The following is a 9614-nucleotide window of genomic DNA, read 5'->3' as shown; positions in this document are numbered from 1 at the left end:
TGCTGGGCTCTGGCGATCCTTCCGCCTCAGCCTTCCGGGTAGCCGGAATTACAGGCGTGCGCTGTCACGCCCAGCTGATTTTTTGATTTATTGTAGAGATGAGGTCTCGCTGCCCACGTGGGTCTCGAACCCGCGAGTTCAGGCAATCCACTCACCTCAGCCTCCCAAAGGCGCGGGATTACAGGCTGAGCCACCGAGCCGGGCGAAAGATCTTTTTTAGCCTTATTTAGATATACTTAATCATATACCGCAAATTTGTTTGTATGATTTTCTATGGACACAATAACTTACAATACAGTGTAGTCATCTATAACTGAATTGTGCATTCCCAGGCAGTGGAAACTCTGTCCCTCCTCACTGACAATGACAATAACCCACCATCTGTTATATGTGCTCCCTAGGTCAAAGGTGTCATGACAATATGTAAAGAAAGAAAAATGTATCTCAGACTTTATGAAGTATGGAATTATGTTATTATCAATACAAATAACTATTGTTCTTATGATAATTATTATCTTATAAAAATTACTTATATATCACACATAAATATGTTCCTACTTGGACAAAAATGAACATCCTGAAGATAATCTGCTTCCACATTATAAAAACTATTGTACTAAAATTAAGTTTTCAGTGTAGTAGAGAAAATGATGTAATCCTTTTTCAGCATAAGTTTCTGTGAGGGTTTCTCGTCACATGTCATCAATAATCAGATATCTAATTATACCTTGGTACCTGGAACTATCAAAGTCTTCCAGTATTATGGGTGACACTGCCCTTGAATAGATTTTCCTCTACATAAGCAGGTATATTTGTTTACCTTTTAACAGTGACTCTCTATGTGATTGACCCAAAAGTACAACCAAGTATATAAGCCAGGGCATCCTACTTACTTTCCTTTCAACTTATACTTCTCCTATGACAGGGAACCTTAAAAAAATAAATGATAGCTCCATCTGTCAAGCTTTACTGACTTTAGGACTTCATATAAATTCTATGGAACGTACATATTCTCACTTGATAGCCTCATCCTAGCTGAACACCGCACCTGTTTCTCAGTCAGCAGAAGTATCTCTGGAGTCACTTGGCCTGTGCTTCACCTGTATGATTCACTTTCGGTGGCTCGTAGTGCAAGGTACACAACATCTCGAAATTCAATAACCTTCCTAGTGTACTCAAGCAAATAAGAAAAATGTTAGCCTACATAATGTAAAAATAAATGCCTAGGCATGATCTTTTGAAGGATCAGAAATATTTATGGCTTATACTTAAACTCCCTTCATTTATGTAATGAGCACAACATTTATCACTTCTGTATTTTCAATGAAAATAAGGGGAAATCATTAAAGACAGAAAGTAAGAAAAGCCAGGGTCTGCGATATTTCTGTCCATGAGAATAAGATATAAAATAAGATATAAAATCAACATGTTTAAAATTCCTTGAGTTTTTCAAATTTTGAGATATTTAGCCACCTTATAGTCACTCTGTCTTGTCAACTGATCTCTTTTCAAATCACTTAAGCTTTCCTTCAAATGACCTCACCACACATCATTCCAAGGGGAGCTCTAACGGGGACTTTGGATGTGTCCCGGTATTTGCATCTTGAGATATGCTCCTCTGCTGCCCTCTACTGTAAGGATCCAAAATTTTTTACAAACTGCCAAAATGTGTTCAGTGTTTTTATTAATTGAAAAGTAGAATACTGAGTAAAAACTCTACTTAAGGGGGGAGAAAAGTAAATTAAAAATTAGAGGTCATAATTATTTATATGATAAACTACCCTTAAAAGTTGCTATTTTGAGGCAGAGGCAAAAGGATTGCCTGAGCTGAGGGGCTCGAGACCAGTCTGAGCAACATGGCGAAAACTTGTCTCTGCAATGAATAAAAAAATTAGCTGGGTGTGATGATGTGCACCTGCAGTTCTAGCTACTTGGAAGACTGAGGAGGAAGGATCGTCTGAGTCCAGCTGGTCGAGGATGCGGTGGCTGTGAGCGTGCCACTGCACTCCAGCCTGGGCATTAGAGTGAGACTTCAACTCAAAAAAAAAAAATTGCTATTTTGACCAGGTGAAGTGGCTCATGCCTGTAATCTCAGCACTTCAGAAGGCTGAGGTAGGAGGATTGCTGAGTTCAAGGGATCAGCCTAAGCAACATAGCAAGACAGCATCTCTACAAAACATCAGAACATTAACCAGGCTTAGAGATGTGCACCTGTAGTCCTGGCTATTCAGGAGGCTGAGGCAGGAGGATTGCTTGAGCCTAGGAATCTGAGATCAATCTGGGCAACACAGTGAGACCTCACAAAAAGTCAAAAAATTAGCTGGGCAAGGCAGCACTTGCCTGTAGTCCCAACTACTTGGGAGACAAAAGTGAAGGATCACCTGAGCACAGGAGGTCAAGACTGAGATGAGGTGTGATTGTGCCACTGTATTCCAGCCTGGGTTGACAGAGTGAGAGTGAGACCTTGTCAAGAAAGAAAGAAGGAGAAAAAGAGAAAGAAAAAAGGAAAGGAAATAAAAACAACTAGAATAGAATTGGTGGTTAATTATTTGCCTTGGTTTATAGTTTACCTTGGTTTATAGTTGAATCAATTTCACTTTAACAAAAGTTCATTCAAATTAAAGTCTTTAATGTTTTGGGGTTTTTTTGAGTTGGTGTCTCACTCTGTCGCCCAGACTGGAGTGCCATGGCCGCTTCCGGTCACTGCAGCCTCATCCTGCTGGGTTCTGGCGATCTTTCTGCCTCAGCCTTCCAAGTAGCTGGAATTACAGGCGCGTGCTACCACGCCCGGCTAATTTTTTGATTTATTGTAGAGATGAAGTCTCACCAAGTTGCCCAGGTGGGTCTCGAACCCGCGGGCTCAGGCAATTCACTCACCTCAGCCTCCCAAGGCGCAGGATTACAGGCTGAGCCACCAAGCCCAGCTAGTCTTTAACATTTTATTTTCTTCTTTCCATTCTTTTTTCCTTCAACAAATATTTGTTGAGCATATTCTGTGTCCCAAGTACCTTGCTAAGAGCTGGAACAAGACTGGTTCCTGCCTTCATGAAACTCACAGTATATGTAGATATTTTATTAGAATATCCATGTTCTTACTCAGGAATAAGAATTTAATCATAATTTCCTGAAACAATATTATAAGCAGAGCGAGTAGTATATGGAAGGTAACTTGGTGTACTCAAAGCACTGACAGGTCAACATGAGGCTGGAGAATGAGACAAGATCAAAACATGTTGGGTATTTGGGACATGTTAAAAATCTGGGCCTTTATCTCATGAGTAGTTGGAAACCATTCAATCATTTTAGGTAGAGGAATGACATGACTTATGTTAAGAGAGATCACTTTGTCATCCATGTGGGTCAAGTGGGAAAAAGACAGCATGAAGATTTTTTTTTCCAGGAAATGTTGCCTACCTTCAGTAAAATATGATAAAAATTGGAAATAAAAAGGAGGCAGTGCACAACTTTAGAACATTTTTAGATGGTACATTTAAAAGGATTTGGTATGTAGTAGGATGGAATTGTATAAGAAAAAGATTATGGACTTTGATTATATGGAAAAGTAGTTCTTTTTTTTTTTTCTGAGTCAGAGTCTTACTCTGTGGCCCAGATTGGAGTGCAGTGGCACACTCATGGTCAACGCAGCCTTGATCTGCTGGGCTCAGGCAATCTTTCTGCCTCAGCCTTCCAAGTAGCTGAAACTACAGGCGTGTGCTACCATACTCAGCTTATTTTTTTGTTTTATTGTAAAGGCAAGAACTCATCAAATTGCCCAGGCTGGTCTTGAACCCCTGAGCTCAGGCAATTCTCTCATCTTGGCCTCCCAAAGTGCTGGGATTATAGGCCTGAGCCACTGTGCCTGACCAAAGAGTAGTTCTGAAGCAGAGGAGAAATGTGAATTCATGATTGCATGTGCCAAGTTTTCTCTGTAGTTAAAAACAAACCTGTTCCTTCTTTACTATTCTCCCCTGATCACATATAAGTACACACGTATACACAGACACATCCCAACAGTTCAAAGGAATTCCTATGTGAGTTTAAACTGATATAGAAGCTGCATCTTCCCACTATAAATATATTGAAATGAGCCAGGCATGGTGGTTCAAGCCAGTAATCCCAGCACTTTGGGAGGTTGAGGCAAGAGGGTTGCCTGAGCTCAGAGGTTCGAGACCAGTCTGGGCAACTTCGTGAGACCTCATCACTACAATAAATAAAAAACTGAGCCAGGCATGGTGGCACATGCCTGTAGTTCCAGCTACTTGAAAGCCTGAGGCACAGGATGGCCAGAACCCAGCATGTTGAGGCTGTGGTGACTGTGAGCATGCCACTGCACTCCAGTCTGGGCAACAACAACAAAAAATATATATATATAAGAATATGTATATATACTAAGTATATATACATATATGGTTAAATGTTGAATAAATTTAAATATATATGTGTAAATATAGACATAGATATATGTGCTTTATGTATGGATGGACAGATAAATATGCATATATTTTTAACTACACATGTGTCTATACATATGTACAGCTGTATATACTTATGATGCATATACATATGTATGTAAAATCCAAAGTGTGTTGTCATAAATAAAAACAAACTGCTGCTTACATACAATCCAAAATTTTAAACCACATACAGAAACCAATAGTGTGAATCAGTAGATACGACCAACAAGAGAACTAAGACCTAAAAACTACAGATGATTTAACACTCTGAAAAAAATTACAAAATAAACTTGAAGGAAAAAAGTAAAAGAAAAAATAGACACTATAATAACATAAAACAATATGAATAAAATATCATGCAGATTTGAAAATAAATTCAAAACTAATTCCTGAAAATATCAAAATTCAGATAAAACAGGCCGAGCTAGGTGGCTCACGGCTATAATCCCAGCACTTTGGGAGGCCAAGGTGAGAGGGTTGCCTGAGCCCATGGGTTTAAGACCAGCCTGGGCAACTCATCTCTACAATAAATCAAAAAAATTAGCCAGGTGTGGTGGTGTGTGCCTGTAGTTATAGCCACTTAGAAAACTGAGGCAGAAGGATCATGTGAGCCCAGCAGGTCGAGGCTGTGGTGGCCGTGAGTGTGCCACTGCACTCCAGCTTGGGCAACACAGTGAGACTCCAATTAAAAAAATAAAATAAAATAAGCAGACTGGGGCATGGTGGCTGACACCTATAATCCCATCACTTTGGGATGCTGAGGTGAGAGGATTGCCTGAGCCCACTCAGCCCAGACAACTTGGCGAGACCTCATCCCTACAATAAATAAAAATATCAGCTGGGCGTGGTGATGTGCGCCTGTAATTCCAGCTACTCTGAAGGCTGAGGGGGAAGAATTGCCTGAGCCCAGCAGGTTTAGGCTGCAGTGGCTGTGACCATGCTACTGCACTCCAGCCTAGGCAACTGAGTGAGGCTCCAACTCAAAAATAAAAATATCCTTAGATTATCAATAAATCACATGGGGAAAAAAAAAAGCTTGACGAGCAAATTACTGCACCACCCTAATGGAAAATAAAAAATTTATCTTCACGAGACATTTAACTGAAAAAGATCCGAACTCAGGAATAGCTGAATTTCAAAGTGAGATCCTTCTACAGATAATTACTTTTATGGGGGAGGGTAATGAACTCAATTACCCATTCTATTGTGTGATCCAACATTCAAAAACTCCTGACCATGCACACAGAACTTCTAATGAACTTTTTAGAAATTAAGTTTTAAATGTAAACTTATTGGAAATAACTTCTACTTCCTCCCATATAAACATGTCTGTTACAGGATTTGCCTTCCTACATAAATAACTAGAAGACTAGGCAAAATATATGAAACAACATAGAGCAGAACTGTGATCCCTGAGAGAAAGGACACAAATAAGATGAACCCTCTGATCATCTCAGCTTTCTAGCTGGAGGTAATTTCCAGACTATGGCAAAAGAAGGGAAAACTAAACCAACAAAGTAAAGCTTCATTGACATGAAAAGACAGACATAAGATTTGGTGAGGGAGGGTGGAGGGCAAGGTGGCAGGGAATTTTAGGCCAGAAGGCCAGGGAATCATGCCAAAAAGGAGTTCCCAAAATCTGCAGAGATCCATTCTAGTCTTGACTGAATTCAATTTTAGACACAGGTTAAGTAGAACTGTATAAGGCCAGGCACAATACAAACACCAGAAAACTATAAGCTAAACAATTCCAACACAAAATTGGGAGATGAGCCGGGCTCAGTGGCTCAGCCTGTAATCCCGTACCTTGGGAGGCTGAGGTGAGTGGATTGCCTGAGCCCGCGGTTCGAGACCCACTTGGGCAACTTGGTGAGACGTCATCTCTACAATAAATCAAAAAATTAGCCGGGTGTGGTAGCGCGCGCCTGTAGTTCCAGCTACTTGGAAGGTTGAGGTGGAAGGATTGCCGGAGCCCAGCAGGTCGAGGCTGCGGTGACCAGGAGCGGCCACTGCACTCCAGTCTGGGCGACTAAATGAGACTCCAACTCAAAACAAAAACAAAAACAAAATTGGGAGATATTGAAGTTTCTACCACCCAAAGTGGAAAGAGTCTGTTAACTTCACAGGACATTCAGTAGAGATCTCAGAAGAGTCATGCCTTAGTCCTAAGCTAAATAGTCTTAAAGTAAAGACTACTGGAGACTCATTCTGACAAAGTTTAAAAGGATGGAACTGACCCACATGTAACTGAACTATTTGCAAAACAAACTTTAAGATCTTTAAAGGAAGAAAACAAAATTAAAACACTCAGCAACATAAAATACCAAAATTGCTAGATGTTCAAAGAAGCAGAAATACTTGATTTATACCTGAAGAAAGAGAAAAGTACAATAAAGAGATTCTGAAATGACAGACAATGGAATTAGCCGATAAAGACTCTAATACAGTTATTATTATGCCCAAGGATTAAAAGGAAAATGGAAGATATTTTTAAAAAATAACCAAAAGACATTGCCTTGCTAAACTATGGTCTGATTATGTGGGTTTTGCGCTATGGCACAGCCATGTTTTCCTAAACTTTGGCCCCCCTCCCCTACCTCAGACAGGTGAATCTCTCTCTCTCTCTCTCTTTCTCTGTCTCTCTCTCATAACTCCTCTCTCTCCTCTCCTCTAATTTACTTTCTAAATCAACTATATTTTCTAATCTAAAAAAATAATAACTGAAGCTTCTAGCACAGAAAACTATAATACTTAAAACTAAAATTTTACAGTAATGATGTATTGAAGATTAGAACTTGCAAGAGAAAAAAATTACTGAACTTTAACATGAAGCAAGAAAAGCTATTCAAACTGAAGCATAAAGAGAAAAAAGACTGAAAGAAAAGGAATGAACACTTACGAACTGTGAGACAATATCAGACATTATATGTGTACTTGGAGTGGCAGAAAGGTAAGAGAGAAAGGAAAAAGAAAACTATTTGAAGAAATAATGAGTGGAAATATTCTGATTTTGATTCATTCTAAGCCCACAGACTTGAGAAGCTCAATAAACTGTAAGTAGGCTAATCACAAAGAAAACTAGGCTGGGTGTGGTGACTCATGTCTGTAAATCCCAGCACCTTGGGAGACCGAGGTGAGAGGATTGCTTGAGCCCACAGGTTCAAAACCAGCCTGGGCAACTTGGTGAGACCTCATCTTTACAGTAGAACAAATATTAGCCGGCTGTGGTGACATGTGCCTGTAGTTCCACCTACTTGTAAGTCTGAGGCGGAAGGATTGCCTGAGCCCGGGAGGTTGAGGCTACAGTGGCCGTGAGCATGCCACTGCACTCTAGCCTGAGCAACAGAGTGAGACTCTGACTCAAAAAAGAAAAGAAAACTAAGTCTAGATACATCACAATCAAAATGCTGAAAACCAGTGACACAGAAAACATTTTTAAAAAAACAGAGCTGGGTGTGGTGGCTCATACCTATTATCCAGTGCTTTGTGAGGTAGAGGCAAGACGATTGCCTGAGCACAGGGGTCCAAGACCAGCCTGGGCAACTTGGCATGACCGCATCTCTACAATAAATTTTTTTAAAAAAGAAATTAGCCAGGCATAGTGGTATGCACTTGTAGTTTCAGCTACTTGGAAGGTTGAGGTGGAAGGATCGCCTGAGCCCAACAAGTTGAGGTTGTAGTAGACGTGAGCATGCCACTGCACTCCAGCCTGGGATAAAGAGTGAGACTCCAGTTAAAAGAAAGAAAGAAAGAAAGAAAGAAAGAAAGAAAGAAAGAAAGAAAGAAAGAAAGAAAGAAAGAAAGAAAGAAAGAAAGAAAGAAAGAAAAGAAAACACACACACACAATCACACACAATGTACAGAGCAAACAAACTTACCACAGACTTATTTTCAAAAACAATGCAAAACAAAAAACAGTAGTGACATCTTTGTACCACTGAAAGAAAAAGCCTATTAACTTAAAATTCTATATCTTAACAAAAATATCTTTCAAAAATGAAGCTGAGATAAAGACGTTTTCGGAAAAACAAAAGCTGAGAGAATTCATCACCAGCAGATGTGTTCTATAATAAATGTTAATAAAGTCCTTCATTGCCAAAGGAAAATGTTGCCAGTAAGATATTTGGGCTTACAAAAAGTAATAAAGAGTTTCAGAAATACCGGGAAAATATATAAGAAAGTAGAGTTTTTTTGTTTGTTTGATTGCTGTTTGTCTTTTTAATACAGAAGGTTCTTTTGGCCCTACATTTGTTCTTTAAATTATGTCAAATTAAATTGTATAACCGGCTGGGCAAGGTGGCTCATGCCTATAACCCCAGTACTTTGGGAGCTGAGGTGAGAGGATTGCCTGAACCCATGGGATCGAGACCAACCTGGTCAGCATGGTTCATCTCTACAATAAATCAAAAAAGATTAGCCAGGCATGGTGACCTCTGCCTGTAGCTCCAGCTACTTGGAAGGCTGAGGTGGAAGGATTGTCTGAGTCCAGCAGGTCGAGGCTGCGATGGCCATGAGCTTACCACTGTACTCCAGCCTGGGCGACAGTGAGACTCTGACTCAAAAAAAAAAAAAGATATTAATTTTTTTCATAACTTTTTTGTTTAACTAGGAAAACACAGTAGTGGGAAGGGGGGAAACAAGAACAAGGAGTTTAATCTGTAACTGACTGTGAACAATCAATTGGGATAACCCACTACCTTAGGACCAGCCAAGATATTATTAATTTTTTTCCTGCCAGGCGCAGTGGCTCACACCTGTAATTCCAGCACTTTGGGAGGTGGTGGCGAGAGGATTGCCTGAGTCCACAGGTCCGAGACCAGCCTGGGCAACATGGCAAGACCTTGTCTCCACAATTAATCAAAAAACTAACTGGATTTGGTGATGCATGCCTGTAGTTCCAGCTACTTGGAAAGCTGAAGCCGAAAGATTGCTGAGCCCAGCTCAGGATGAGGCTGGGGTGACCATGAGTGAGACACAGCACTCCAGTCTGAGGGTCAGAGTGAGACTCTGACTCAAAAAAAAATTTTTTTCCTTCTTTAGTTAAAATTTTTTTATTGTTTTAGTTTACACTCCCATGATTATTAGAAAGTTGAGCTCTTTGATATATTTATTCGTATTTTATATGTCTGTCTTTCTTCCATGAACTGCTCTTTGTTTTTT

The sequence above is a fragment of the Carlito syrichta genome, unplaced genomic scaffold (genome assembly GCF_000164805.1).
Source record: "Carlito syrichta isolate Samal-C Ts95f unplaced genomic scaffold, Tarsius_syrichta-2.0.1 Scaffold303707, whole genome shotgun sequence".
Lineage (NCBI taxonomy): Eukaryota > Metazoa > Chordata > Mammalia > Primates > Tarsiidae > Carlito > Carlito syrichta.
This window is presented reverse-complemented; position numbering follows the sequence as displayed.